Genomic DNA, 25538 nt, shown 5'->3' on the forward strand with positions numbered 1-25538 from the left:
AACGAAATCGAAATTTTGCGATTGCGATTTCGTTTATTTATATAATGTTTTGGAATATTAATTATGCGATAAACCATTCTTGAAATGTTAAAATGAAAAGTCCTATATATATATTTTTATTTTATATTATATAATTGCTATTTTAAATTTTAAAATGGCATCAAAAATATTAAGCGAAACGTTTCAGTTGTATATGGAGTTTACAAAAATTATTTGACCTCCATATACAAAAATTATTTGACCTCCATATATATATATAATGTTTTGGAATATTAATTATGCGATAAACCATTCTTGAAATGTTAAAATGAAAAGTCCTATATATATTTTTATTTTATATAATTGCTATTTTAAATTTTAAAATGGCATCAAAAATATTAAGCGAAACGTTTCAGTTGTATATGGAGTTTACAAAAATTATTTGACCTCCATATACAAAAATTATTTGACCTCCATATATATATTAAACGACAAATTTCAGTTGTAGAGATCTTTATTTGACCTCCATATGGAGGTCACATAAGGCTGCTGGAAGGAATTAAAGTGATTGAAGTGTTTTAAGAAGGTAGACTTCATTTTGCAATCATGACCCTTGATGATTTGTGGTCTCATGTTTTGTTTTGACACTGCACTTACGTCGTTGCTTTTAACTTATGACGAAGACAATGTCCCCCATGGTTCTCTCTGAAATATAAATATTGCACGGAGTTATATTTCTATTCAAGCGAAAAATGTCTACCTATTTACCTACCTTTTAAGATTATTTTCTTAATTTAGAGAAGACATTCTTCTTTGACAAACAACAATTGAAAACTGCTAGCTACTTTCAGTGTCCAAGTATAATCATACACCTTATTTATTTCTTGTTACAATTTCAAAAGAAAAAATATACATTCCAAGTTGCTATTGTGATGAGTTTCGGAGTGTTATCCATGCCCATTATGTCTTGCATCCGACCAGGAATCATCAACTCATGATATATATCAGCGTACGTTATATATAAACAAGTAAGGATAATTATGCGGAGTTCTAGAAATTTCCCAACTATTTAAAAATTGCAGTATTCCATCATGAAAGACATTTATTTTATCTTCCAGACAATGACAAGCACGCAGGTTTCTTCCTTCGTAAAAATGTTCCAAGATTTATTCTTCTTCACTGGAAACTAGCATAATATATCTTGCGTATCATCCAAGCAGCTAACAGCGACACCATGATTTATGATACAATTTATGCAGCCTCGTGTTAAAAATTCTAACAATGAAGAACGTTGCTAAACCACCGCGTACTTAATAAAAATTCACCAGTTTTGCTAGTGATACCCGAAGGGTAAAATTACTAAGTAAATTTCTTTTCTGTTGCTTACTAAGCAGTCCTTGGATGCTTTTTTTTATATTTTTTTTTAGGGAGAAGATTTGTTTCAATACAGGAAAGAAAATTTCGCTAATGCATTCTTATGGTTGAGAATGGAGGGGTTGATCTAATTCCTTATTCACTAGCTTACCCCCTTTCTATCCCCCAAATAATTATTTATCAAAACCGACGTCTTTCATGATCATTAAATTGAATTATGTGATTTGAATTCAAATAAATATATGAATGTTTTAGTATACCTCGCAGACATCATAATAGAAACCTGCTTGTTTGATAAATATGGTTTAGGGACATTTTTTCCTAAAGCTGATTGGATGATAAAAATTCATCCAATCAGTATTGTGATAAAAATTCAATTTTTCTGTATTTATTTATTAGGCCTAATGCATTAGGGTTTCTGAAACATAACTGTAATAATAATAATATAACGTTTAATGTTATCTCCATAGTCTACAACCTATCAATGCATGTGTGCGCGCTTGGGCTGGTTTGTCTGTTTTGTACGATAATAAAACCGACATTCGATGAAAAACTCTTCCGGAATGATATCAAAAGGTTTAACACGCATTATTATGAGTTTATGTCTTCTGTACTAAAACCAGAATCGAATCTAGATCCTTTAAATTAAAATCCAAATGTATTGTTATTGTGACTGCAGTATGAGTGCACCTACACAATTAAGCAAAACGATTTGAAGTTAAAAAGGACAATGCATCAACTTTACATCAGTAAACAGTTCTACATCCAAATGTTTGATGACGTCACAATCAAAATGCCACTACGCAATGCATTTCTATTATGCGTAATAACTGCCTTACATGTATTACTACGATAAAGAGCCAAATCAATTAATTATATTAATTAATTGATTTCATTCGTATATTATCGTATTACATTGTAATGTCGACGGTTGCTTCTCATTATTGGCGCTAGAGGGAGAATATAGTTCAAAAATGTGTGTTGTTACAGTTTTTATACTATTCGAGATTTACGAAATAATTATGTCATGGAATACATAATAATGCTATTTAAAAGATTTTTCTTAAATTTAATTAAAATATTTAAAAAATGCTAAATTAATAAACTCATCATTATGTAAACTTAATCTCATAGTAATTAAAATGAAGCCATGTTATTCAGTAAACTTAATCTTAGTAAAACTGTAGTCTAAGATCTAAGTTGCATTTTTATGTCTTTAGTTTTCGATTATCTTCAAAATAACTTTGCCACTTAAAACAAGCAGTACTTTTTAATAAAGGAACATTAATCTAGTCCTCCCAAACAGGGTTAAAATCTCGGAATACTTGACTCGTGCGAAAAGCATCACACCTTTGACAAGTTGATTGTTCTGCCTGGTTCGAAAACAGACCAAACGTAGAGACCATTCTTTGAATAGCGCTAAATTTTAAAGGCATATACAACAATGAAGCAATTAAATATAAAACTTTGGGGACGAGACTACTCGTACAATGAATGAATTTGAAACCGCGTAGTACAAGATGATGTTTAGAGCTTGCGAGAAATTTTTGAATGAAATCGCAAAGGGTTATGACATTTGTATTTATATTTACACGAGTTACGAATATTACACAAAATGCATAGATTATCAGTGGCGGTTCATAAGAATTTGTAGCGGTGGGTCTGAAGCAATAAAAGTAAAAGAAAAAAAAATCGATATGGATTGAAAAAATTATATCATTAATAAAACTAAAATATAACAGAATTTAAAAGAATTCTTCTCTTCTCTTTCATTTCTACAAAGATATAAATTAAATGCTAGAATTAATATTTACCCACGACAACGACGTTAATTTGTGTGGTTTGTCTCGGCTCGTGTAGTAGCAACGTATCTTGGGCTGCAATGCTGTCGAGCGATATTGTATTACAAACAAGAAAATAACGGTTTTTGAGATAAATATATAAAAATTTAAGAATACCCATAATAAAACAGGAACTTTCATTTCATACTGGAGGGGCTGCAGTCCTTATGGACGAACGCCATTGTAGGTTATTCAAATATTAAAGTAATCTAAATATTTTAACTATTACCTGAAAACGAAATTATTACACTTGTTAATTTTTATTTAAGTTTGAAATGAATAAATTTTTTTTTGTTTTTTTTTTTATTTTTTATTATTATTTTTATTTTTATTTTTTTTAGTCGTTTGCAACGAATGGAAATGCTAGTCGAGGTTCGTTAAGGGAAAAAAAATGGATCATAGGGCAACATAAGTTTGCAACCCATAGCAGAAAAATTGAATTCTATTCAATGAGATTTTTTCATTTCTTTCCACCATGTGAATTGGTGCATATCTTTATGTCGGGGTGTGGTGTTAGTAATTGGCTAGTCCATGTCCTGAAAAGAAAGCTAAGAGGTACTTACCATTATTATTCTTTGTCAGATGTCTACTTTAGTATCTCTAAAAAATCCACAGCTTTTTCCTTAGAACATTTTGTCGTATTACACAAAAATAAGCTTCATTGTCGAAGTTACCATTTTGAAATATTCTCGCTTAACTCGACTTGAAATTACCTGCCAATCAAGAACCTTATTTTCCTGTCGCTAAGTTTGAGAACTTATTTTATCGCTGTTGTTAAACTTTGCAAACAGAACATCCATTTCTCCTTGTTAACAGCAACAATGCATTGATCTCTTTGCCTACTAATGAAAGAAAATTACTAACTACAATATCTGCTCAAAGATTGATAGTATAGAGAATGACGTCACATTCGCAGTGTAATCTAAAACTGCGTTCTACTTGCAGCAAGCCTTAGACTGTAATCTGCTTAACTTCACGAATGGCTGTATGAGTATACAAAATGGATTTTTCCAGACTTTTACGAATAAAACTGGTAAGGGCCCTCACTTTTGGAACCCCCGCATTTAATGGAAATTAAAAATAGCACAACTTTAATTGTTTTTAATGTGTGAAGTACTGCAAAAATAATGATCACAAGAATATTTACTAGCTGAAAGTTACACAGATGAATCACAAGGACCATCGACGTCTAGTGACATGTGGTGGTGTAATATGTAAAGCATACAAGGCTTCAACCAACAAGAGGTTTCTAGGATGAAGCTGCTATCCATTGACATGGAAAGGTTTAGCACGTGTTCGGAGGATACACCGTCTCCATCTTGGTTAGCGATGTCGCTAAATATTAATGTAGTATATACACTTTAGGCTCTGGATATATTTATCACATAGCAGGAGCACTTGAATGATAAATTTCTGGATGCGTGGTTGAGGACATTTCTAAAAAACTACTTTTCAAACTAGTATTTTGTAGCAATACCCGCCAAATCTCTGCCTTGTTAGCAATGTCCTCTTCATTCCACAGAGACGGAAGCGCCTCCTCGACAATTCTCATCAGTAGGAAAGACCTGTATAGGAATCCGGTCTAGAATGCAGGACCCTTTATAAGTATTTTAGTAGTGAAAGGCGGGTTTGCTGGTATTATTTACAGGTGAAAGGGTTTTTCTCTCCCAAGATTCTGGAATTTTTAATAAGAGCCAATCCGACACACAATTTACAGATATAATACACTGGCTACCTTGTTAGTTTAGGTTGTAATTTAAAAAATAACAGCAAGAAATGTACTTAGACAAAGATATGTTAAATCTTCTTGTTAGTTACTTGACTTAGGGGAGCAATAGAGGTAGATAATGAATTGGAACCAATTAGGAAAACGGAAAATATTTCTCCTAAAATCATTAAGTTACATGTTAGGTGACCTTTTTATGACAATCGTACTCTTGGAATATCATAACCTTAAGTGTGTTAGCATTGTGGACGGAATAAGAGTTGGATAATCCAAATATTCCCCTATAAAGCAAACGTGGTTGTTGCAGTCCTTCTGTAAGCAGGGTAGCGATTTCGCACCAACTAATGAAACTCATCTTCCATGCTATCCAATCAAGCCGGGAACTTCTGACTTGAGATATCACTCGAAGAGAATAGAACCATAATTCATTAGGGAGGAAGGCAATGTGCGAAGTTAATGTCCATCTACCGAAGATCGCGTTGCATTGGTTTTATTTATTATATGAGATAGGAAGAAATCAATTTTATCATAGTCCATTTTTCGCCGATGTTGTTATTATTACTAGAAAACACAAATTATTGAGGCTTTTTTTATCATTTTCCAAATCCTGGTTAAGATGTTAAGATTTTATATTAATCACTGAATTACATTTGCAGTGCATACTTCATATCTCTCCCATATATCTAATAGCGTTATCTTTAACAGATGCGCAGTGTCCATATTCCAAATCTCTTACGTTGAACAAGAAGCTATATTGGCATCCGTAGATGACCTGTGTAATGCACACTAAATGACACATTAAGTAGCGGACTACAATGGACATGCAGCTCGCCTTATATCAGCCGACTGTACATCTTGGAAACATGCCTCGTACTGACAGCGAGTCTATTGTAGGAAATAAGTAAGGACGTTTCTTCGTTGGCCATTTGTTGTAACTAAAGGATCAGAGAGCTATCTGCGGAACTTTGTCTTTTCCCGTATAAGAAGAGGTAAGTTACATACTTGATATTTTCTTTCTCAGAACCGAAAAACAATTCAAATACTAATATCCTGCAATCTGTAGTCATCTCACACGAAACAAAGAAAGAAATTAGAATTCATATAACCACTGTTTGTAATCAATGTATTGATGATAATACGAGATCCATGCGTTATCAAGAGATGCTAATTATATACTTCTGAAGTTGAATTAATAACTATTTCCTGATAGCATATTAATGAAGTTTTTAACCGCACAAAATACCTTTATACATTTTCAGGTATGAAAAAAAAGTGTTTTATTTTAGTCGTTTTTATTACATGAGGAAAAGATGCGAAATGTTATGTCATGTATACTCAATCTTTGTGCTAAAGAAATAATCCAGACTTTTTTTTTTAGGATAAGCCAATCGTTGTTCGTGATTTAACGCATCAAATGTTTCTTGTTTGAAATATGTAAATCGGCACTTGGTGACCAATGAATTAGCCAGTACGGTAGTAGTTTGTTTTGCCTTCACAAACTTGTCTGAAAAATTCTGTATTGACTCTCACCTAATATTTTAGTCACTGTAGATACGTTTGAATCAACAAACTAATAAAATAAAATAAAAATTAACACTAACGTAACTCTCCTCAATAGTTTAGATTCTACATTCGAACTAATCCATTCCTTGTATTTTTCCCGTATGAAAAATAAACGCGAAAGCTTTAAAGATATCGCTGAAATCTTAGTATTTACTGTTTCTTTAACTCAGAGTTTGTTTATGAAGTAAACTGGGATAAATGGACATTACGCACATACCGAAGATGCATTGCTTAATGGAATATAAACGTATCGCATGAAGCACACAAATTCAGCCTTCTATGCTTTTGAATTAATCATGTTCCTTTACCTTCTGTATTCCAATTGCTATTCTTCATAGACTTAGCATTCGCATTAAGTCTTCTCGCATGATCTTGTTCTAGGACTAATATCACTGTTGTATTCAAGGAGTGGGCTTGCATTTCCTTTTCGCGAATGCAAATGCAAACTAATAACTTTTCTTTCTTGCTAGGTCAACATAGATATCCGCTAGTCACTTTGTAACTGATCTGTATGGAGTGGATGCTCTGCTTACAACCAGATAATGAAAGGCCTGTCTTTTGTGTTATGCTAATTAGCCCTAGTGGAATTGTTTGATTTGCACACAAATCGACTCTTTGTTTGCTTATCAGTATAAAGTCTATGATTTATTGATGTTACATACACCAAACACCACGTGTGTGTCTCTCTTGTGTACTGCTATCCTGTAACGTTATGTTAAATAACCCTACCACCGAATAAATAATTGGCTTCTATATGCATTTAATTTGAATACTAGTTTGCCTTCGTATGTAGTTTGTATCTTGTAAGGCTACGTTGCGGACATATAAATTGCTTAAGTTTTGCTCAAAAGTTTAAATTTTGGAAGGACAATGAGCGTTTGAGAAATTCAAAGAAAATTTGAAATAGATCAGTTTTTTTTTTGTCCTATCTCTTCCGTTTGCATGAGACCCAATACGAAACGTTTCAGAATATCTCCTGTAGATGGTGGTAGTAGTGATATTGTTTTTAAGAATATCTTTATTATTTTCAACTTTCGTTTTAATAACTATAGATGTCGCTTCCACATGTTTTTTTTTTTAATTATAATAATGATGTCTCTAAGATGTTTGAAAAGAGCTGTGACATGATTAAATAGGTGTAAGTAGTTTAATGTAGTTAACATAATTCCCATCAATTAAAAGACTGGCTTGTGATTGCCACAGGCTTTATTTTAGATTCGAAATGTAGGTAAGTTTACGAGCAAAATGATTTGGAAATTTACGGCCAGTGTTGTAGCTTGTGATTTCCCAGATCGAATCTAGTATTACCATACTGATGTCATAATAATTTTGTTATAATAAAAATAATAATAATTTCCTCGCGTTTGAAAGTAAAATGAACAGCAAAAATCTTACACTTAAGAAAAGTTATTAACACCATAAATTAAATAGCATACAAATGTTATAAATGAATAATTTATATGAATAATTTGTAAATGATGTTAGCAGCGGGAGGTAGATGAATGATAAAAGTCCTTTTTAGGACTTCCAGGGTAAAAAATGGCAATGCTGTAGCCAATGAAGTTTTAACTGAGGCTCGGCGATTGCCGTTACCCAGCCATGACTAGAGCTTTTTAGCTCAACAACATCCCATCCACACAGATTTACTTCATTCAGATGACGGGATAAAGAGTCAAGCACTCAGTCCATCGCCCAGTTCTTTTAAGAACTAATTTGTAAATGTTATAAATAGCTGTGTATTTCTTGGAAGTAATGTAAATCTGTATTTTAATACGCCAAATGTATTTGATGTGATCAAGATAAGTATCCCCATCTAACTATTTATTGATAGAACCTTAAGACTACTAGAGGAGGGATCTTAATATTTTGTCCAATACTAGTCAAGTTTGAAATATTATGTGTAATTATTGAGATTCGACATTTAACATTAGCCTTCTCAAAAAATATTATTCCTGTGTTCATAATATTCATCTTTATATCTGTAATTCATTGAGTTCAACTTGATTTTGTATTTCCATTAGTCATTTACTATCTATTCTATCACAAAGGACTAAATTTGAGTGATAAATGAAGTCCTTCGCAAAGTTCGAACAATGTCTGAAATGTTATTATTTTTCTCGGACTTCATAATTATGCATGCATTCGATGAATATAACTAGCTAATCGCTTTTAAGATGAGAATATATTTATTGAAGCCTATGTACATTAGATATTTGATGTAATGACGGAAGATTAATGACTGGTAGAAGCACGCTCATAAATTCGCTTGGCCCTAGTTCCATCTCTGTGTTACACGCTTGTTAGTTACACGAGAGATGCCTACTCTGCAAATTTACTCGACTTTGCCTACTTGACGACATAATGAAGGACACTCTGATCGATTTTCCATGAAAAATGGCCCTCTTTTCTGTTGAAAACATGATTGTCCATTCGATAATTCTATTTCCTCGTTACACTCTCAAGAACAAGCCCCGTATCTATCTATGAGCTCAGCAATTTTCCTATAGGAAAATTAATACCATCGCTTTATCTATCGGGTTGATAGCTGCAAGTCATTTCATGCGGACCACTGCTAATTTCACGCCATTTAGCGGGTCTTATTGATGATAATTCATGTATAGAAAACAACAAACACAGAATATAAATCTGCGTGGTGAGATAACCTGCTTTTGACCTCTAGCAGATGTCAAAGCAACGAATTAAAGGAAGAGACAGAAAGGATAATCCTAGCAACAAAATGTAACGTGCAGTTTTGTAAAGGGTCTCTTTTAGGGTGATGAATTACACTAGAAAGTGTTTGCACGCTATGGTGTAGGCAGCGGTTTATATGCTTGTGTTTGTATTCACTGGAAGAACTTGCTGTGGTTTATCTTTTGGTCTATCTACTCACAAACACGTTCTCTTTCCCATACTAGATATGATCGCAGTGGTTTTAAAGGGGGGAGGAGTAAAGCAACATTCAAATAAGCTACCCGTGTCTTTAATTTGAAAATATTCTAGATAGAATAACTGTTGTCACTAACAAGTACACTTTACTACTATTTCTGATAGTTGTTCTCATAGAAATTAATCACAAATAAAACATTTTACAGTAATGATGTATTGCGACTCAATATAAAAATTCTGGGTTTCAACATCGTATCTCTAGGGACATAACACTAAAAGATAGTTTAATAAAAAGTAATACAATGGAAACACATAAGTTATATTTGCATACAAAACTTCAAACGGAACTCTTTAAGTTAATTTTTATTATAATGTCTACTTAGTTTTTAACACCGTCGAAGCCTGAAAAGATCTAGCAAATTTCTAGACTTATCTACACCTAAATACTCGGATAATAATATATTTTATTTACTCTACACAGATCATTTTAATTCAACCAGGTAATATTTTTATGTAGTCAAAAGTAAATGCGGATATTTCAACTTTTTTAACGTTTATAACGTTCCTAAATTGACATGTATTAGTATCATATAACCCCCGGATCGTAGAAATATAATAATTATTTTAGTCACTAAGTTAATTAACAAACTCCACGTTTCACTACGCATAAACTGGCATTTTCATGGCTCAGAAGCCAAATTGAAATCCGCAACAACGTTTTCCTACACTGTAGATGCTAATACACATGTCTATTATCGGTCTTGTGTACGTACGTCATGTGTATCCCGTTTATCTTAATTTGATATTTATTAAGACAGTAATCCAGTAGTGAAATAGACGCATTACTATTCTGAGAAATATTTTGAAAAAAGTCTCTATAAATTGTACAGATTATTTTCTGAATATCAATCACATTAATGTCCTAATATGTATGTGTAAACTCAGTCAAAATAATAAATCTATTAAACCGCAACTATGTCCTTACAAGATTATTAATAAGTAACTTCCATACTTTTCCCAGGGCATTGCTAGTTTATCTCCTCAACTACAATGTTATATACCACTCAGGAAATCCCCCCCCCCTTCTTGATCCCTTATTATCTCAGCCACATACGATGAACATGATACTGCCAAAGCGGAAATCGACTGGTGTCGCATCCAATAATAATAATAAAGAAAAATTGAAATCTTTAATACTGTTTTTAAATGACTTTACGAGAAAAAATACATCAAATCTATTTAAAAATTAATCATAAAACTACAGATGCTGTTTTATCTGATTTCCCATATGACCCATACTTCTTATAAAAGTAAATACAGTTTGCTTTTTTTTAGAATGAAATTAATGTTACATCGATAATAGCAAGAGAATCGCTCACATTGGCATTCTGTAATAACTGAACTAGTAATTAAAGGTATGTTATGGAGGTAATAAATTCATGGAAAATATCTCCAGTCTAATAAATATATGGCGAATTTTATTTACCACACGATTAAAACTACAGAAATATTTTTGCATAAATCTACATTGCAATCGTTCCTTAATACGATAAATACCAGCAGACCAGACTAATCAATTTAGCTACCGTTAGATGTCTCTGTTTTCTACAGCAAAATCATTACTTACGAGAGTGAGTGAGTAGTGACGCAATTCATGGATTCCAATGTTAGCGCGTGCTGTGGCAGACGAACATTTTAAGCTTTCACGTAGGCGTTTCTTTTTCGAACTAAATCATGAAGCTTCTAGATAAAAGAAAAAAAATTATTTTCTTTTTTCTTAAAAAAAAAAAAAGAATATAAATGCAACTAACTTAAAGAAGGATGTGCTCTGCAATCTCTGTAGATAATTCCTGTTGGATATAAACTCCGACCGTGCGGTTAAACTACAAAAGAAGCCAACAACGGTGTTCTCAATGGTGATATTTTATCTCACTTTAAACGTCAAACCATCAATATTTAAATTGCTGATATCAAAAGTATTTTTAAACGTTTCTTTGGAAATATCGGAACAGGCGCTTAACAGAAATATTTTTATTCTCAAAAAAAAAGAAGTAAGTTAATTTTTATTTAGTTCAAATCTTAATACATTTCAGATCTTAATAAATATTAATAACATTATTTCTTCAAGCATTTTTTTTAATTTCTGTTAATTTGTGTTTTACATACACATTTATACACAAACATAATAAAACCAACATAATCAACCGAACGTGTGGCTGCAGTCTGTTCTCCCAATGAATGATACGATATTTGTATTTAATTAGATACATACTGGATAGTTTAACATTCCACGATGTCATATGTTTTGAAAACTTCTGTTTACCCTAATTTAATAGAGTAGCAGCATTTTTTTTACTTCCTGGTAGAATTCCAACAATAATAACGCACGAGCATTCACAAAAAAATCTATATCAAATTATTTTATCGTGGATTTCTTTTAATCTGATTGTTCCAATAATGACAGTTACATGATTGAAGAGATAAAGGAACTTGAAAGAAAGAAAAGAAAAAAACAACACTCTTTAGTGAACTTCTGCACTCCGTAATAAGAAATACATTTATAGAAAATGGTACAGAAATTTTGATTATATTAAAAACCCATTTAAAGTTATAGTTCTCTGGTCGATATATAGAAAAGAGATTAGGAAGGAGGACGAAGAATAACAAAGTTGAAATCAGTTGAAGATAACTCCGATATTACATAATCTTAAAGAACTGCCAGTTTAGTTTGTTAAATTCTGGAAAGTTTCGAACCATGAAATAAGACAATTTTTTTCTCGTGTTAAAATTGGACTGTATTTTTGTAAAGTTTAATTGCAAAATATTTATATAGGAAATACGGATATGAAAAGATACTTGAAAATTATTTAAGTTTTCGCACTATTATAGAAATTTATCTTATATTTGCTAAAGTTAATTGAGACACCTTTTTTTATTTCTCAAAACTAGAAAATTAATGAATGACAGCATGGAATCAGATATATATATATATACATGATATATATATACACATGATATATATATATATATATATATATATATATATTTATATATTTCTGATATATATATATATACATGATATATATATATATGTATATATATATATCATGCGGTGTTGTTGCGATAAGAAAATAATACGCTAAAGTAAACTCAGTGATTCAAGAGCGTCTTTGAACCAATTACCAATTTTCCTTTCAACTCGGCCATTAAACAGATTTTGAACGTAGCATGATGTAGCCATAGGGGAAAAAGTATCGCTGTGATGAGAACAAAACCCTAAATCCTTAAATATTTAGTTAGGAAGCGAATATGACAAAACACATTAATATTAGACACTGAAAAAGAGTGGTAAAATTCCATGGATTCGTTATAGAGAAATACTGCAGATCCTCTATAAATATGGCGGGTAAAACCGAGGTTTTACACTAATGTTTGCTGTAAATTCTTTAGTCAATTTGCAAGTACTCTCCGGATGATAAATGCGCGTTATATTTCTGCTACATTTTCTCGGAAATTTTCATTTTAGTCACTGCATACTCGAGCTCTTTTTCGTCCGTAAATAGTAATTATTCCCTTGTTAAATGAAGCAGAAATTGCTTCATTAAAAAAGTCAAGCAACGAGTCTGTTTATGAATGCCTTCTTTGCATAACACTCCCAAGTTATATACTTGTAGGTACTTGAATAATATATAAAAAAAAAAGTGAGGCTCAGATTTGTATTAAGATTGGAACATCTTGTTATATTTCGGAGAATTGTGCGGTCTATTTAGGCTTATGCAACGAATAACATAGGAATGTTCTATGGAAAATAAAATTTTTAATACAACCAGAGGATTTTGTAATATATGCTCAACATATTTGTCATTGATCTTTATTCCACACAGCAAGCATATTCCAATGAAGGTCTGTAAACAATGACTTATATTGATGCTATATTTCAGTCAAATTATAAATCCTAGGTATGATGGCTGGCGTGTATCTTCTTGGAACAGCTGGGTTGGACAACCACTTTCAACAACACCGATACTCTAGTTACTGAATTAACTACCCTGAATTGATGGGAATGGTTTAGTATTATTCAATTTAAAAGCCAGACTTCTGTTGACCTAGCCAATTTCTCAAAATATTATGAGTAGTCAGATAAATGTGGAATAAGTCAGATAATTAAATTGCTCGCTGTAAATTACTTGCTACTCGCTATGTGTAAAGTGTCGCAAAATATTATAATAAAATTGAACGAAAATAGCAGAGGATGTTTAATAGTAGAATATTATCATCGAGGGTGGAAATCGAATGCATTTTATAATTCATGTTGTCAAGTCAGGTGATTGATGCCTCTCGGGGCACATATTTGACACTGGGATGTTTATATTTCAGTAAACAAAAAAAAATAAAAATAAAAAATAACACCACTTATCAAATTCCCACTCTTAAAGATCTAGAGTGTTTTTGGAAAGATTTTTACAAATTCCTTAAGTCTGTAACTTTCACTATAAAACAGAAAACAAAATCCATTTAAAAGCTTACAACGAAGCATCCTACAAATGAAAACACTCTTAACAAGCATAAAGAAGATTAAGTTGAAATGACCGTAAGAAAATCTTGTTCGCTGTTTTCTATCAAGTGAATGAATCGCACAAAATGATCATTTAAAAACATTTACTTCCGTTACGTAACAGCTAATTAAATGTAATAACTTAAACTTGACTGACTCCAAGGGTGAAGCAAGATGCTTTTCATATTCCCCGTTGTCTGAATGGATACAGTGAAGAAAAACGTTTGAGCAATATGCTCGCCTTGAGAGGGCTAGTGGATTATACGTCATTTCTTGAAATCAGGATGGCTTTAGGTCTTTTGTGTTTGGTTTATAGAGATCCATTTCATCATAGTCAGCAGCTTGTTGCACCAGTGGATTGGGATGTGTAGATGTTTTTAGGAAATACTTTGCTGCAAGAGACTGAAGGAAAGAGTAGATATAAGGGAGGTCGGTGTCCCGATGAAGTCGAACCTCTCTGACAAACCATGGGGTGTTCAGAATCATACGAAGGCACTTGTTTTGCACTCGTTGCAGTTTGAGGATATTAGTATCAGCGGTGTGGCTCCATGCTGGCGAGGCATATGTGTTAATAGGAGGAATCATCAGTTTGTGGAGGAGCAGCTTGATTCTGGTGTGTAATTTACTGTTGCTATTTATTAGGGGAAAGAGCTGGGCGATGGCTTTTGATGCCTTTGCACACGAGTCCTAGACGTGGTGATTGAAGTTTAGTCTTTTGTCCAGCAGTACACCAAGGTATCTGACTTCTGTTTTCCAAGGAATTTTGGTGTTATACGCGAAGATGTCCCCTGTAGGAGATACTGTTCTTCTGGAGAAGAGCACGGCTATGCTTTTCAAGGGGTTTACTCGTAATCTCCAATTGGAGAACCATTTTTCTAATATTTGTAGGTTTTCTTAGAGTTTTTGGTGACTAAGTATGGGCGAAGAGATCTGGTTAGTAGCGCTGTGTCATCAGCGTAGAGGGCCAAGATAGATGACATTGGATTGCGTGGAATATCTGCCATAAATATCGAGAACAGAATTGGGTCCAGTAATGATCCTTGCGGAACATCAGCCAGAATGGGGCGCTTGGTAGATAGTTCCGTTTATCAAGATAAACGGAACTTGACCTGCATGAATCTGTTACTGAGGTATGACTGGATCAACTGTACCATCTGTAGCGGGATGTGAAAGGCGATGAGCTTGTGGAGCAGACCATAATGCCACACCTTATTGAAAGCCTTGGCCATATCCAGAAAGACAGCTCCGGTAAGTTGATGTCACTTGTAGCCTGTGGTAATATATTCAGTGAGTCTATAGATCTGTTGGTGGTGCTGTGATGTTGACGGAATCCAAATTGTTCATTTGGGAGGATATTAAGCTTATTTACTATGGATTGGAATCTGGTGAGGATGACCCTTTCGGCAATCTTTCCGAGGTTTGAAATCGGGCTAATGGGACGATAATTTTGAGGTAGATGTGGATCTTTGCCTGGTGTATGAATGGGGTTATATAAGCAGTTTTCCATGGGGAAGGGAAATATATTGGATTCTAATGATCGCGTTGATTATGTTGATAAGATGCACAATGGCTCCGCGTGGTAGTTGTTTAATAACTTTATTGGTGATGCCATCTGGACCAGGAGCTTATTTTGTTGTTAACATTCTTAATTATCTCGTAGATGTCTGCTAGTGAAGCAGGGACGATTTGATTAGTACAGGCATCAGGAAGTTTTAGTACATGTCTCACATGACGATGAATTTTATACAAGTGGATGAAATTTAAGTTTTCATAAGCAGGTTGACACTGCCCTTCTAAATTTTTTTGCGGGGGGAAGAGATTTGTTTTTGTTTCTGAGATTCCTCAAGAGTCCCCAAATAGACTGATCCGCAGGTGAGAAGGAAGCCAACATATCCTCCAATCTCATATCAGAGTAGCCATTGGATATTTCATGGTCAAGAACAAAGATATAACAACTTAAAATAATATAATAATATTATCCAAAAATCATACACACTAAACTGGTATGCTTATTCACTACATTAAGTACCAGAACAATGTCGCGGATGTTTCCAGCTTATGTTGTATCTGTAAATGACTATTTGCCAGCCGATCTCCGAAATATCGCGAAGGAAAACTATCTTACATTATATTCAACCCCTTTTATTTGGTATTTTTGAACTATGTACTCTTGGAAAAGTAACGATGCACAAGATGTAGCCGATATTTCTTTTATTTTGTCAGACATCATTGCGTGAGATATCTAACGTATACTTATCTGATCAAGTTTTCTTTGCTCGATTTATAGCTGTTACATTGATGCCCATTTTGTTGATATGATTTACTATTTTTTTAAATCTTAGTAATGCATTCGCTCACCCCATTTACGTGTGTATTTGGAAGTTACATTTGCTCTTGTTGGTTTATTCTCATCTTCTGAAAAAGTGTTCAGACCGATATATATAAGGCATCATTACTGTATTAGATGACGACATGAATAATATATAAACTGCTCTCATACGGGAATAGTCTATCAGTGAAGAAAGAAGGCAATTTTTGAATTCAATATTTGTATCATCATAAACCCAGTCATGTAATCATAATATTTGAAAGATTTCTTTCCAGTTTTATTTTTGTCTTGAAATAAAACGTGTTGAAGTGGAGTAAATATTGAATTTGTAATCGCTTTAATTTCTTTTACGAAGCAGACAAATGAAAGATATCTCAAATGCAAACATCAATAATGCATGTCAGGACCTTTTAGTTGTCATTTATTTTCGATGAATAAAATACACACTTGAGTTCACTGGAATATTTCCGATAGAGATGACTTGTTTGATTTACTAATTCATGCATTTCAATTCCCATACAGAAATTTAAAACACCTAAAGGACTTATTCATGATTTCATATCCAGGTCAGAACTAAGTTGCATGCTTATCTTTGATATCTGAAGAAGTTTTATGAAACAAGAATAAATTAAGCGACTTCTGTATGTTGTTGTGCATTAACTTCAAGAGATATGAGACTGTATAAATAATTTTATGTTGAATCCATTTAGGCTTAAGTAGTCGTCATATTTGTGGCTTGCAGGATATTTTTCTATTATTTTATTCGATATTTTAGCTCTTCATATCCTTTATAGATTTTCAAAAAAAAAAGTCAGTAATAAATAATAATATTATTAAGAAAGACCTCCAGTGAGTCAGGGACTTATCGAGGGAGGCCACATACACACACCAGCTATCATTCTTGAATTCATCCACACTGCTTACACTCACCACATCCAAAGGTAATCCATTCTAATTACGCACTACCCTACGAGAGAAAAATCTAGCCATTACCCCTCTTAGCGACCTTCATTCTCAGCTTCCAAGGATGCCTCCTGTCCTTTCTCCACCCGCCATAAACTGAAAGCTTCCATCAATATGATCCTTTCAGAAGTTTGCACGTCTCAATCATATCCTCCCCCCTCTTTCTCCTGTTTGCTAGTGTCTGCGGTCTACAAATTCTCAATCTGTCTTCATAATCAGTATTCCACAATCCTGATATCATTTTTAACACTCTCCTTTGCACTCTCTCCACTATATCAGAATCACAGCGGAATCCAAGAGACCAGACCTGCGCACAGTAATCCACTTGGTCTTATCAAGGCTTTGTAAAGAGGCAAAATGACATTCTTATCGTTACATGTTAAAGTTCGTTTCAGCATTGCAATTAACCTAAGTTGTATTTACAGTTTTTGCTATATAGCTCCTGAACCTCAACTTCCTATCTACTAGCATTCGAAGATACTTAGCCTGATCATATTCTTGTAGCATAATCCCATCAATATAATACGACATTGGCTAGCTAATCACGCCAATGTGAATGGCTTTGCGTTTACTGACATTGAACTGATATCCATTTTTCCTTGCCCACAATTCCAGCCTGTTCAAATCATTCTGCAAGTACTCTATCAGCAGAATTCCTGATTACCCTGTCTATCTTTGCATAATTAGCAAATGGTTGTATAACGCCTCTCAAATCCTTCCCAATATCATTATGTACAGATTGAATGACAGTGGACCAAGCACTGATCCTTGTGGTACACCACTGGTTACTTAAACCTTGCAGACTCACATCTCCCGTATACCACTTTTCGATACATCAGTCAGCCATCCTCTTATCCACGCTAATTTTCTATAATCCAAACCCATATTCTCCAATTTATTCAACAGTGTATCATGCAGTATTATGTCAAAAGCCTTAGCAAACTCTTGTCTAGTTCAATGGTAACATTGTAATAGAATGTGAGCGAGTCGCTAAAACATGACCTCCCTTTAGTAAACCAATGCTGTTCATTGAAAAATAGAGATTCTCTGTCAACCCATTTCTGAATGCGGGCCCTAACCAATTTTTTCCAAAATCTTCACCACCACTCCTGAGATACTGATTGGTCGACAGTTGGATACATCGGTCTTTGTACCACCGTTGTGCAATGGAATTACCATACATTTCTTCCATTCCTGAGGAATCTTCCCTGTTCTGAGACTCATATTAAACAGCCTGGTCAAAGGAATGGCCAGTTCAGCTGAACACTCTTTTAGCACACCTGCTGATATCCCATCGACCCTTATTACTGAATTCTTATTTAGTTTGTGCAATAAGAGACCTCGTAAAGACAGGGTCGCTTAGCTGTTTTCTTTAATTGACTTTGTATTCTTTAGCTTAAAGTTTGATACATAGCGTAGGTCATGTTCCGTTAAATATTGATAATCCGAATTATTTTGGTCATATTCTTCCGCCAAAATATATTAGCAACTTTTAGATCGAATCTATGCCAATGAATCGAACGAACCGTTTCGTTCGTTTATTAACCATATCGCCGAATCTATTGAAGTTTAAAATGGTTATCAAGCAGATATTGTTTCCACAGGACTGCTATAATGCGAACAACAACACGGAATTTGTCCAAAATGCCTCTACTTCGCTATTATTATATTTCTTTCAGCACGGATCACTCTTACCACACTCGGGCTCTTTCTTCTTTAATCACCATACTCAAATACGTCGTTAAAAACACAGCAATAATTTATGTCTGCACCAAGTACTAACGAGCTGGAAGTTCTGTAACTATGAGATATTGATTGATATTAACAAATTCGTTTTGAACAACGTAACACCACTCTCCGATATTGTTACGATACTGATAATACCAACTGATCAATAATTATATTCATACTTTAATTGAAATTATCAATAACAATCTTATAAAGTTATTCGCCTACCTTAAAGATGCAGACAGTATAATGGGAAAAATACAGCATAGTTGAAACTCTCTATTTACCTAAATTATAAAACAATAACGTATGTGAATGCCCATTATTATTACTATTATAGCATGCCACTATGAAATCAAACAGCTCATCAGGTTAACTTTCAATTACTCTAAAAAATACAGTACTTTAGACTCCAAAACGCGATGCTTATATATATTAGGATAACCAAGTAATTTTATAAACTTGGTGATTTTAACTCCTAATCCCAAGTATGCAAACAAACAATTAAGTTTGCGCCTGAAACAAAGTTCAAGTCTAAAGATGGTACAACACCAGGGCAACTCATTGTAAAGGTGGGTAAAGCTCTGATCACTATTCTTAGTATTTTCCCATAATGTAAAGAGCACATCTCACTAGAAGATGTATACTGCAATGCATTATGGGTGGGGTCACTACCCAGACCGGTTTCAACCTTTTTTGAGGTCTCCTCAGTGAGTAGCTAGACCCTAAATACCACACCAAGGTTTTAGTAATACGGAGCCTTATCACCTTGACCTATAGAAGTTGCAACAAGGTGTTTTTATTTTTAATAAAAATCTCTGGAGAGATATAGATGTAATAAATTTTTTTAACTTGGGGATATTGTATATGGGATATCTCCTCCAGAGATTTTTATTAAAAATAAAAACACCTTGTTACAACTTCTATAGGTAAAGTTGAAAAGGCTCCGTATTACTAAAACCTTGGTATGGTATTTAGGGTCTAGCTACTCACTGAGGAGACCTCAAAAAAGGTTGAAACCGGTCTGGGTAGTGACCCCACCCATAATGCATTGCAGTATACATCTTCTAGTGAGATTCTTGGTATTTTCCCATAATGTAAACATTATGGGAAAATACCAAGAATAGTGATCAGAGCTTTACCCATCTTTACAATGAGTTACCCTGGTGTTGTATCACCTTTAGACTTGAACTTTGTTTCAGGCGCAAACTTAATTGTTTGCGTACTTGGGATTAGGAGTTAAAATAACCAAGTTTATAAAATAACTTAGTTATCCTAATATACAATATCCCCAAGTTAAAAAATTTATTACAATAATATATATTATTATTATATATATAAAAAATACAGTACTTTAGAGTCCAAAACGCGATGCTTGTTATATAATACAGTACTTTAGCCTTCAAAACGTGATGCTTATATTATATATATATATTCAAAACGTGATGCTTATATATATATATATTCAAAACGTGATGCTTATATATATATATTCAAAACGTGATGCTTATATATATATATATATATATATATATATATATATATATATATATATATATTCAAAACGTGATGCTTATATATATATATATATATATATATAATATATATATATATATATAAAATACAGTACTTTAGACTCCAAAACGCAATGCTTATTATATATATATATATATATATATAGCAGTTGCGAGGCAACTGCTTGATTTTATAATTATTTGTTACGTAACCTAAATTGGTTTCAAATATTTTTAATGTTTATTGATGAAACAAATTCTTTTATATCTTAAATATTATTTAAAAAAGGATATGTCTTTTATATGAAAGACCTTTTTATTCTTTTCATTATTTTTTTAAAATAATTTCTGGGTATATTAAGAATATATCCCCTTTACTAATTATCATTTTGTATCTTTCCGATTATTTATATGACAATCACTGTTTTAGGCGGATTGTTAGCTGGGTAGACTTCTCGAAATGTTTTTTTTTTGCTTGAAAGGTGCAATATATTTAGATTTTCATACGAGCTCTTACCCCAGTGATGCGAATTAGATTCGTGCTCATATTACACCTACTGTCTAAAATGACTCTTTCCGGTGAGAACGTAGCTGATCGAATTTGTGTTATTTCTTTTGCCAGCGTGTTTGTGTTATGCGGAATATTTGTTGCTGCTTTGGACATTGTTTTTTTAGACTCGCAGCTCTGTTCATTTTTATTCCATTATCATTAGGTAACAGATGCATAGCGTTTAGCGGATAAAAGAAATCTTCTTTCAAGGTTTAGCGATTTGTTTTCCATCCAGAAATAACGAAATCGTGTTTCGGTTATTTTGTCATCCATATTCGTGGAAGATAATAGAAGTAATATATTAAGTTATCTTCCATTTCGTCTGTAAATGTAGGAACGTTTTCAAAAGATTATGTAAAAGCATTTTTCTCTTCTGTAACCAGGATAATTCTTCAGCGGTTGCTTCATAGAGAATGGATCAACACTTCTGTTGATGACTGATACTATCATCTCCTCATAACAAAGGAAACTAATCCAGACCTCATCTGTTTCAAATAAGAGAATTTTGAACTAATAGTTTGCAACGAGATTATTTGCTTACCGGGAATATTCAAATATAAAAATAGTTTTTAAGAGGAGTAACATCGGAATTTTCCAAGAAATAATACTTATAATTCATGTATGTTCGAGTGTCAGTGTCATTTGTGCCCCTGAAACTAGGTTAAACCCATTGTATATTTAGCTCAGTGTGTCTTATTATTTATACGGGTACTCAGTGGAGTCCAAGGGTTCATCGCGAGAGACCACTCTACACATTAACACAATACTTATCATACACCTCCTTAAACTTATTTACTGTTGGGGCGCTCACAACCACCTCTGGCAATCTATTCCACTCATTCACCCTATCCAAGTAAAGAACCTGGTCCGCACACCCTTACTAACCACACTCTTTAGAGAGTTGCCAAGTGTGACCCCTTGTTTTTCCCCCATTCCCCATTTATTGAAAATTTTCTTCTATGTCAACCCAATGGGAATCCCTTTAGTAACTTATAAGTTTCCATCATATCCCTCTCTTCCACCTGTTAGCTAAACTCTGCAAACCACACACCTCCGATCCATCCTCATAGGGAATATTCCACGGACCTTTCACCAGCTTGATCGCTCGTCTCGGAATACATTCCGTAACCGCCCAATCCCCAAGAAACGTAGTGGACCAAATCTGGGCACAGTAGTCAACGTGTGTCCGAATCATAGCCTTATAAAGAGGGATAATAACCTCCCTATCTTTACTTGTCAATGATGTTCAGCATCCAAGTAATCCTCTCAGAGGACATATTGCAAGAGTTGGCAATACCAAGTCTGATCAATTTCCTGTGAACTAGCACCATCAATGTGATATGAAGTGTGCAATCGTTTCATCCATAAGTGCATTTTGCAACATGTAATTGGCTACCATTGTCCTTTGCCCACACTGCCAATTTATTTAAATCATCTTTATATCAACTATTGCCCTCCCTACTTTTGCATCATGGGCAAACAACTGAATATCCTCCTTCAAATCTTCTACCATATCATTAATATACAAATTAAATAGCAGTGGTCCTAGTACAGAGTCCTTGGGTACTCCAATGGTCACCCTCATTCGGCTTGATTCCACTCCACCATACATCATCCTCTGATGTCTATCAGCTTCCCCAATCCATGCCACCAGCCTCATATCCATTCCCATTTGTTACAACTAATGTGATAGTTTTCCATGCAGTATTCTGTCAAATGCCTTTGCAAAGAATCCAACAGTATCACGGTGTAGTCATTCCCTTTATTCAATTCTGCTGTCATCTTATTAAAAAAATGTGAATAAATTACTGAGAGAGGACCTGCCTTTTACCTAGCCATGCTCCTCCTCCCCCATAGAGTATCATATTCCTATCCACCCATTCCTGAAGTTTACTTTGAACTTTTCCAATACTCGAACCACCACTTCAAAGTTACGAATTGGTAATCTTTCTTGAAATATGTCTCCTGAAATTCAAATCTCTATCGACCTTCATTCCCAGCCTCATCAATTTCCTAAACTAGTACCAATTTTCTAATTGGTACTAACAATTGGTAATTTGCTACTTCTGTCTTGGAGACACCTTTATTTAGTGGAACCAGTTTACCCTCTTTCCACTCCCTTGGACCATTACCAGAGCTGAGACTTAGATCGAACAACTTCGTCAAAGGCACTGTCATTCACGTGTACATCCCCGTAGCACACAAACTGACACATGGTCCACGCCAACTGCTGTGTTAACATTCATATATTTCAATATGCTGAGTTCCTCCAGTTCATCTACCTCAATTCCCACATCAGTCTTTGTCACATTAGTGTCTGTAAAGTCACCACCGGGATGCATACCCCTTGCAAAGTGATTACTTTGTAACTGATCTATTTCTTTTGCTTCTGTCACTTTCCTGCCATCAGCATTGAATAAAGTTATCTTTCCATTATCATTCTTTCTCTTACTTGCTATTAAGTAGCGAGAAAACTCTTTTGGATTTCCTTTGGCCTGCGTAGCTAATTTTCTCTCGAAATCTGATTTAGCCTTCTTTACCGCACTACTTACCCTTCTTGCTTGTGACAATTTATACTCCCCCCCCCAATATGCATGCGGATCACGTTGTTGTTTATATTCCTTCTACGATGCTTTCTTTAATTTGCAGCTCCTGCTTCTTATTGCTAGTCATCCACTTAATCCCTACTCGGATGATCCTCCTGAGTATGCCCTATGATACTATCTTGCTCAAACAATCCATAACCACTTCCCATGCACCAGTGACATTCATTCCATGTAGTTTCTTATGATTTGTTACTGTTGCATGTGCCAGCCCAGTTTGTCATAATCGCGCTTTGTAGTTCCACATAAATCCTTTCTTGATTGAAATTTCCCATGTTGAGTAACCTTCCAGGACAAGAGTGCATGGTCACTACCCCTGATCGGAGGTAGAGTTACCACTCCAGTTATAGCGAGATCTTCTGATGCTATTACCAGATCCAACACACTCAAACCCCTGGTCCAGTCCATCACGTGCTGTTTGAAGTAATTATTCCTTAGTAACTGTATAAATTCCATTTCCAATCTATATCATCATAGTTGAAGTCCCACGTGATAATTGATGGGCCTGCCTTTATTTTTCCGATCTGCTGATGAATATCGTCCACATCTTCTTCTGTACCTCCAAGCAGCAACCAACAATACATTTTGCCCCTTGGCTTCTAACGGGTAGCTAATGACATAATGCCATTGCCAGCCCATTCAGATTCGAAACCTGAGAAACTGCACCCAGCTCTTCATAATCGTTTCTGCACTCAGATATCCCAGGGATGGCTAGACTCATGCTTGATTGCTTTCCCTCAGTAATATCTTTGGTTTCCCTGGTTTTTGCACTTCCAAACTCTCACTGAAGTAAGGGTCACATGATCAGAAAACTCTGTTTATATTCTTTCAGCATTGTCGATGGCTAACAATCAGAGCTTGCTTACTATATATGTAGCAGGTTACTGTGTGCGCGTGTTAATAACATAGATGAACAAGAACATATTTAAATTACTCATAGTAGGCTTATGTATCCTGTTGTGAATTATGTAGATCGTTTTAAATTATATTTAGTGGTTAACATTTAGATTTTGTTTTTGATTTCTGTGTTATTTCACCATCGTTCATATAATTGCAAATCGAACAATTATGTCAAGTATACAATCTCCCGGTTTTTTTAAATCCAGTACATTTATGTTTGCAGTATCATATAACAGAACATTGAAATATGGATTATTTTAAATGCCCTTCTTAGTAGCACAGTACTTTACATTTACAACTGAATAACGCAATTGTCTTGGAAAGAACATTTAACGCTTGTGATATTTACTAAGTACACCAAAGCCTGTGATTAATGGGAAATGCCATTTGGCATTAACGAAACAACAGCGAGAAATTGAGCCCAGTAGAGTATCCTGAATATCAACTACAGTATTATATTTTTAAAGTTTCCTATGTTTTAATAATTTACGAAGTTGATTGGATATGTAAATAATAAAGGGAGTAATTATAAAGTCTGGGAGTATGTTTGAAACATTAATGTGGTAAGATCAGGAGTTCCTAGAAACCGACAGTGGTATACGGAAAAGCACTGTCAAGTACAAATTTCAAACTTTAATGAAATTCGTTTGCATCTCCGTAACTCAGAATCTTATTCTTTAGAGGCAAATCCACCCCTGTCTTTGACGTCCATACTAATTGTGCATCACATCTTTCCTAGCCAAGCCTTTCCTGATTGTTTCCTTCCCAAAGGAGATTCTGTGTGTCACATGAACAAATTAAAGAATATGTAATTCTTCCCCCCCCCCCCGGACATTCTCTTATAATCTTCATTGTCTTAAAATTGTTTATATTGTTTAATTTGCTGCTTGTTTCTAACTTATTAAACCATTATGATCTTTCAGACTTCCATTTAGATCTCTTGTAAGTACAACTCTCTCTAATAGCAAATTTTCAATAATCTTGAGGACTTCCACGTGCACCATTTTGTAACCGGCTTAAATGTCTC

The 25538-nt window shown here is 34.0% G+C and overlaps 1 protein-coding gene across 5 annotated transcripts in view; it reads left to right on the plus strand.

The window, feature by feature from the left end:
* LOC150099751 (lachesin-like) overlaps positions 1–25538 on the plus strand; it is a 373707-nt gene that overhangs the window by 123536 nt on the left and 224633 nt on the right. For all 5 annotated transcript variants that reach the window (XM_090404151.1, XM_090404155.1, XM_090404152.1 and 2 more), the window contains one exon: positions 5626–5909. The gene's annotated coding sequence lies outside the window, so the exon portion shown is untranslated. The remainder of the gene's footprint in view (positions 1–5625; positions 5910–25538) is intronic.

This window comes from Typopeltis vanoorti, chromosome 14, assembly GCF_054136105.1.
Source record: "Typopeltis vanoorti isolate ZY-2024b chromosome 14, IOZ_Tvanoo_1.0, whole genome shotgun sequence".
Lineage (NCBI taxonomy): Eukaryota > Metazoa > Arthropoda > Arachnida > Uropygi > Thelyphonidae > Typopeltis > Typopeltis vanoorti.